Here is a 7,817-nt window from a genome sequence, read left to right as displayed (position 1 = left end):
GGATATAAATATTAAAAGAAAGTATTATAGCAGGTTGGTTTGTACTTTTGTTCATCTTTGTATACGTGTCAGTCATTATGCTCACCAAGTCTGTCAAAAACCTGGACTTCACGTGTCTGGTTTTGAATGAAATTTGTAACCGGACAATTTGTCAGAAAAGACAGTCCGGTCAAAAACCGGACAGCTGGCAACCCTAACCTTGGCAAGCAACTAACTTAGAGACAAGCTTCAGTTATATTAAACTGCTTCTGGAGTTCTTTAAACCCAAAGAAGATGAATTGTCTGAAATTATTAAGAATGAAACAAGCTGACATGGAACTTATTGAGTTAAATGAAACTTGTCTTAATAGACTTGAAATGCTACAGAATCATTTAAATCTGTATGAACGTAAACTGAAAGAGGAAAAAAGGAAAAAAACTGTTGAGAGATTACAAAGATTTTGAACAGGGTAATGTCTTTGAATGGCCTAAAAACAATACATCTGATGATTCAAATGGTTTAGCAAAGGGCAGAAGTAAAGTTCACACTGCAACTAAAAGTTTTAACCATGATAGAAATTTTAATTCACGTGCCAACAATAACAGCACCAAACAGAATTCTGTTGATGCAGCCAGTACTGATGTAGCACTAAGTAATGTATCAGAGAATTCATCTAACCACAATGATTCTGTACTAAGCAACACATAGAATGTGAATGCCAACAGCCAACTGAACTTGAATATTGCTCTCCCCTCCACTTCTACAGGAGTAGGTACTAGGCCCAAAGATGGAGCTGCACATATTCCGATTTTTCAGAAACTACCTTTTCACATCAGGACAACTCAGAAGAGAATGAACAGATCACTAAGCATAGAGAGGAAATGGAAGAAATCAATGACATAGAGACCTTCTCATGCTTGATATTTCACCTGTCTGACTTCATTCTAAGTAATGACCATATTAAAGTGTTGAATAAAGGTCTGTCATTAATTCCAGCTTTTCACTCCAGGCTGAGTGAATTTGTGATAGATATCAAACAATTTGGGAGAAATGTCACACTGAAGAATATTTTTGGCAATGAAAATGTGAAGAATGACAACACTTGCAAGCAGAAACAGTACAAAAAAAACGAGCATGTTTGTGCTATCAACCAGCCATTAATCTGTTTGTACATCTATATAAGAATGATGTTGCCAACTTAAGACAGCAGCAAACAGGCCAACAATATCATAATTTAACCACTGGAGAACGAAAAGCTTTATTGGAATTAATCAAACTAGCAAATAAAGGAAGGGCGCTAGTGGCAATGAACTCGAATGACTACAAGTCAAAGATGGAGGAGATGTTAAGACAACAGAATTTATCCAAATATTACTAGGAAAGAGCTTGAAAAAGTAGTTAATGAGGTCAGTGACACCTTGGGCGATACACTTGCCATCAGACTCATCTCTCAAGAGCTATTTGACTTTTTCAGCACAGTACACACCTAGATACCCACTGTTAGCAGTCTGCCGAAATTCACAAATGTTTAAGGGACCCCACTCTGTGCTCTATAGTAGCCGGACGGGGTTGGGTAACCGAATCACTTTCAGTATATGTAGAGGACCAACTAAAAAAACTTCTACCAGAAGTTGATACCACACTTAAAGACATTGGAAATTTTTCTGGAGAAACTGTATGGTAAGATGAAATCGTATACATATTTCTCTAATTTTATTTTGGTGACCCTAGATATACGAAGTTTGTTTACTGTCATTCCCAACTCATACGGCATTGCAGCTGTTAAATGGTATGTACAATCAAGACTGAGATGTACGGAACAAATCTGTTTATTATTAGCAATCATCCTAGGGAATAATCTTTTTATTTATGGTGACAAGTACTATTGGCAATGTTGGGGTGTTGCAATGGGCATCCCATTTCCCAATAGCTACTCTAACATTGTGGTTGCCCAATGGGAGAAAGAACGTCTTTAATGAATCCAAGCCATGGGCCACACACTTGATTTCTTATGGTCAGTTCATGGATGATATTCTTTTCATCTGGAAAGGGGGTGACTTTCAACTGAAATTATTCATAGAATTTCTGAACAGCACGACCACCTTCCTGTTCTTTGAGGCACAGTACTCTAAGATAGCCATTGAGTTTCTCGATGTAAAGTTATTTTTACATCTGGATGCAGGACTACAGACCAGTATTTACAGCAAGAGAACTTGGAGGAATAATTACCTGCACAAAGATAGTATGCATCCGAGGCATGTCTTTGAAATATATTTGAAAATCAAGACACTAGAATCTCTAGACTATGCACAGCTAACAAATTTGAAAAAGACTTTCAGCAACTTAAAAATACATTTGCAAAGGAGAGGTTATTCCAAATGGGATGTGAATCAGAAGAACTGTGACATACAGAACATCAGAAAGAGGAAGGATTGTGTCTATTTTTCCAGTCAATTTGCTCATGATGAGGAGGTTACTAAGCACAATAGCCATTTTCCACCATTAAGGTGCATCTTTAACCTATTCTATAGATGTTCAACAAGGATGTGATATTATCAGGAAATATTGTCCAGTGCTGACGGAAGATCAGAGTTTAAGGAAAATAGTGGGAGATGTACCCAGATTTATCTTCAAAAATAAAAAGAACATCAAACGACTCGTGTCATAAAGATGGAACTACTAGGAGATCTCAACACACTGAAGGTAGAAAAGAGACTATTAAATGTGGAAAATGCAAGGCTTGTCTGTCAGTACAAAAATGTTTCCAATTTGTTTTGCCATCCAGTTTTTGGCCAAACTTTTTCCCTAAAGGTGCAAGCCAACTGCAACAGCAAGCATTTAATATATCTGGCTGGCTGCCAGGATTGCAATGTCTTCTATATAGGGAAGACAGATCACCAGTTTAAAGAAAGAATTCTTCACCATATACATGACATCTCCCATTCTGACAAGACCAATGCTTTAGCACAACATGTTAAAATGCATCCTGCACACTCCTTTAAGTTTATGGTGCTACAGTTGATTCCTGAAAACATAAGGGGAGGCGATGTAAAGAATAGCACTGAAGTTGCTGAAATTGATTGGATCATCTTCTTACGACCTGACTGTGAACCTGGACTTAATGGTGTGGTACCATTCAAACCTACTCTAAAGACCAAATGTTTCAAAACCTGTCACTGACTTTCTCAGCTAGCTTTGAGTCAAGGAAAAGCATGCTAGCATGTCTGATATTTTTGGTTTTGCTAGAAACCACAGTTTATAACACTGAGATATTGTCTGTGGCACCCATTTGTCTTTTGTGATGCTCTCCAAGTTTTTTATGCAGTGGGCTACCCCTCTTGCTATCCTGGGTGTGGAAGAGAGGAGTACTGGACAAGGATGAAGTGGACACCTTGGGGAAGGTGAGGGAAAAGTTTCATGCAGTCATGGTGCTTCCTAGGAAGTACACTGCCCTAGCTGCCCCTAAGTTTTGACTTCTGGTCAAGGATGGAGTGGATACTTTGGGGGAGGTGAGGTAGAAGTTTCATGCAGTCATGGTGCTTCCTAGGAAGTACACTGCCCTAGCTGCCCCTAGGTTTTGACTTCTGATCTCCCTGCCAATTTTTTCTTATACTGGCACTTATTACCATTGGCTTATTTCTTTTTCCTAGCCTACAGTAGTAGGTCCCACATTTAAATGGAAATGTCTGCCCTAGCTATCATGTAAAAAATGTGTTTTGTTAACCACAAAGCCTTCCCTTTTTCTTCTTCTTCTTCTTTTAATTACCTCACCAGTGGGTTTCCAAAGATCAGCTCCTTTTCTAAGGAAGGACTAAGAATCTTCACTTATGACATCATCCAACACTGTTTGGAGATTCAGCCAGGCATGTGCCCTGATCATCGAACCCATATCTGCCACTATGAATACTGCATCCAGAACATCTTACCACACTTGGAGTGTTTAGCTACCTGACTTTCTAGGTGAGGTTGAGTAAATTTTCTCATAGATCCCCATCGGTCATTTTCTCAGTAGTCTTCTTCATCCAAAAAAAAAAACAGCCACACTGGTCTACCCTAAATAACAAACTTAACTAAGGTTACTATATTTTCTAAAGTCTTTCTGCTTAAAGTGTTTAATTCTGCCATACTGGGTCAACAGCACCAAACTACCCAGCCCTTAAATAAGGCTCCTAATGCTAAAAAGTTCCACCAAATTGCACTGTTAAAGGTGCTGTCTGTGTTTAAACACAGAACATATATTAGAATTTAAAGCAAGTAAAAAGCAAGGAAAAAGCAAGTTCTATCAAACTGCACTGGTAAAGTTGCTGTCTGTGTTTAAAAACAGAACATAGATTAGAATTTAAAGCAAGGAAAAGCCTCTTACTTTAATCACAGGCTCTAAGGATTCCTCTGGTATGGTTAAGCCCCGCTCCGCTCGCCCTCTGGGCTCACTTTGTACCCCTCCCTGCCCCTTATTTCCACCCACCCAGTACCTCTATATTTATAACCCCTCAGCCACACCCCCTCCTTCACCAACCATTAACAGGAATTAATTTATAACCCACCCCTTCCTTGATCACCAACCATGAACAGGAATTCATTTATAACCCACCCCTTCCACTATCTCCCCACCTATTACACCTAGGTTGCCTACCTACCAGGAGTATACTCCCCATTATGTCTCTAATACTTACTATGTCTTCTAAAATACTACCTCTACTCTATACCCTACCTTTACTAAACACCCTTTATTCTCGCACCATCTATGAAAACCAATCCCATATAGGATTCAACCATCCCAAACACCTTACTACCCCACCAATCCTTTCAAACCTTTCTGCCCACTCATTCATGTCCATTGACACCAACTCCTTTACCCCTGCTAACACCCACCCTGTTATACTCAGATATGTTAACACCAAAACTAAATACTATTTATTTATTTTATTTTACATTTGTTTACCGGGATAATCCAACTGGATGCATGTCCATTTTCAACTGAGGCCTGGTGAAAAAAGCTCCAATAGACAATATTACATAGATTACACACAAAGTTAGATAACATTATAAAATATACGACAGAGTGTTTTGGACAATGGTTTAGTAATGCTCCTACATAGGGACTCACAATTCTCATGTCCTGACACAATTTTAAGTAAAAAGACATCAGAATTGGAAACATAGCTTGGTTTGGAAACATAGCTTGGTTAAGTAATTACATGTTACGATATTTACAGATTATGCTTTCAGTTTATAACTTAATCTGGGTTGGTACATGGGCAAATCCAGTTCACTTTGAAATACTGTTTAAGGCTTTTTCTGAAGAGACTTAAGGAGGATTGAAGGGTTATATAGTTTGGCAATGAATTCCAGGTTTTGCCAACAAAGTTGGCAAACAGGGATTCACCAGCAGAGTTATTAGCTTTGTGGGTTTGGACCAGTAGTTTGTTGGCTGATCGTAGGGATCTCAAGTTGCTATATGGCTTAATAATATTTATAAGTATGGGGGTATCCTCAGGGTGGTATAGAATTATATGCGCTATTATGAGTTAATTGAATTGAATTAAGCTGGGCAGTTCTAGCCACTCTAGTTGTTTCAGGTTCTGGCAATAAAGGGTTCTATAGGTGGAGCCAGTGATGAATTTGGCAATATGGTTGTAGCTATGGGAGAGCTTACTTAGTTCACATTTGTTGAGGTTTGAGAGCACAGGTGAGGCATATATAAGAGTAGAGAACAGTTGTGACCGGGCGATTGCAGTTGTAACCAGTGGGGTAAAAAGTGGCTTGTTTCTATACAGTGATCCAAGCTTCTTATTGATGATCTGTATGGTTTTGTTGACCTGTAGGTCAAACAAGGGAAAATATAAGGGTCCTTCAACTCCATTAACATAGACTGGGACCATTACTCTAGCTACAACACCAGCCTAGCTCTAGCTACCCTAAATCTATATAAACATTAAACTCAAATGCCATGGAACAACTTGTTACCACTCCCACAAAACAGGGACCTGATGATCACCAACATGGGGACTCTATGCTCCAGACCATCTATCAGACTTTCCATGTGGTATCAGACCATAAATTAATAAAATTAATCTCACTTCACATCCACACCCCCCCCCCCCCACCCCAGTGAAAACAACAGTGAAAACTCTAAAGCAAATTTCATTCAAACAAAACTGAGGTGAATCTCAAAGCCCCCGGGCCTGTAGAAAATATGGCCCAGACGCAGAATCCTTTATAAATGCATTTCCAAAGCAGGCATCCTGTCTGGGTGGACACCAGCCATAAACAAACTATACAATAGAGAAGGAGGAAGCTACTACATGAAAAAAGCAAAAAAAAAAAAGAGGAATCTCTGATCAGTATAAAACTCGGGCACTAATAAAATCATCTAAGGCCAGCCAGAGAAAAATTGCACAGGACACCCAGATATGCTCAGAATCCAAAAAAAAAAAAACAACGAACACGAACCACATTGCCAACATGCCAATCAGGTAGTTTGCGCAAAACTTCTCTTCCCACCAAAAGGGCAAATATCATCTATCCCAGTGCTGCTGCCCCCCCTCTCATCTCCTCCTCTCAAACAAAAAAACAGCAGCAATGGGACCACCAGGTGGTGTCGCTAGCCCGCCATGAACTCAAGAAGAACTAAACCCAAACACTATCCCCCCATAAGCCTGACAAGCTTGGTCTGCAAAGCTATGGAAAACAGTCAGCAAGGCCATTGACGAGGGGAAGGTGGTCCACACAGCCTACCTGGACCTCGCAAAAGCCTTCGATACAATACCCCATTCGGGCATTATAGATGAGCTCACCAGCTTAAATATAAACCCCTATGTCACTAGAATGGTTGCAAACTGGCTCAAGGACAGAACCCACATGGTTAGAATTGCTGGAGCCATGTCAGACTCCAAACCAGTTACAAGTGGCATCCCACAAGGCTCAGTCCTGGGACCTCTCTTGTTCTGTATATATTTCTCGGAGGTACAGGCTAACACGGAAGGACTGTGGCTGACCAAGTTCGCAGATGACTGCAAACTGGGCGCTATAATCGACTCTCCAGCCAACACAAGCATCCTACAAAAGGGCCTCATAGAAACAGACAACTGGTGCCAGACCCATGGCCTCAAGCTAAACGCCAAAAGGTGTATAGTCATCCCCTTCGGCAAAAACAAAGTGCCCACAAATTACCACATAGATGGTAATCCATTAAGTACGGAAGAAGTAATTAGGGACCTGGGGACCCAAGTTGATAGCAATCTCTCATTCGACAACCACGAGGCCAAAGTGGCTAGAAAAACATTTTATATAGCCCACCTAATCATGAAGGGATTCATATCTAGATCAGGGGAGGTCATCGTGCCTCTTTACTCATCCCTCATCAGGCCCATAATTGAGTACAATGCCCCTTTTGGGATGTACCTTACCAGACACCTGCAGCAACTGGAAAGACCCCAAAAGTACCTCACCAAGAGGATCAAAGGGCTCAAACAGATGCCATATGCTGCCCGGTTAAAGAAACTCCAGCTCTACTCAGTGGCATACTGCCTGCTCAGAGGCGATCTGTGCCTGACGTATAAAGCCATGTCCAACCCGGCATTAATGGACATGCTGCACCTCAGAAAATCCAAATCCCATCGAGCTACACGCTCGAGAGACTTGAACCTCAGCACTGAAATAAATAGGACATGCTGGAGGGACAGATTCATAACCCAGAGGCTCCCTTCACTCTGGAATAAAATCCCAGGTTAGGCAGAGTCGCTCATTGACTCTCTTCAAGAGGAATCTTTATGAGTGGATGAGAGATCGTAGATTTACTCCGGGTATCACTTCTGTGTCACTGTTAGACAGAGGT

The sequence above is a fragment of the Protopterus annectens genome, chromosome 11.part0 (genome assembly GCF_019279795.1).
Source record: "Protopterus annectens isolate FY-2018-M chromosome 11.part0, PAN1.0, whole genome shotgun sequence".
NCBI lineage: Eukaryota > Metazoa > Chordata > Ceratodontiformes > Protopteridae > Protopterus > Protopterus annectens.
The sequence above is the reverse complement of the archived record's forward strand: the minus strand, read 5'-3'. Positions refer to the sequence as shown.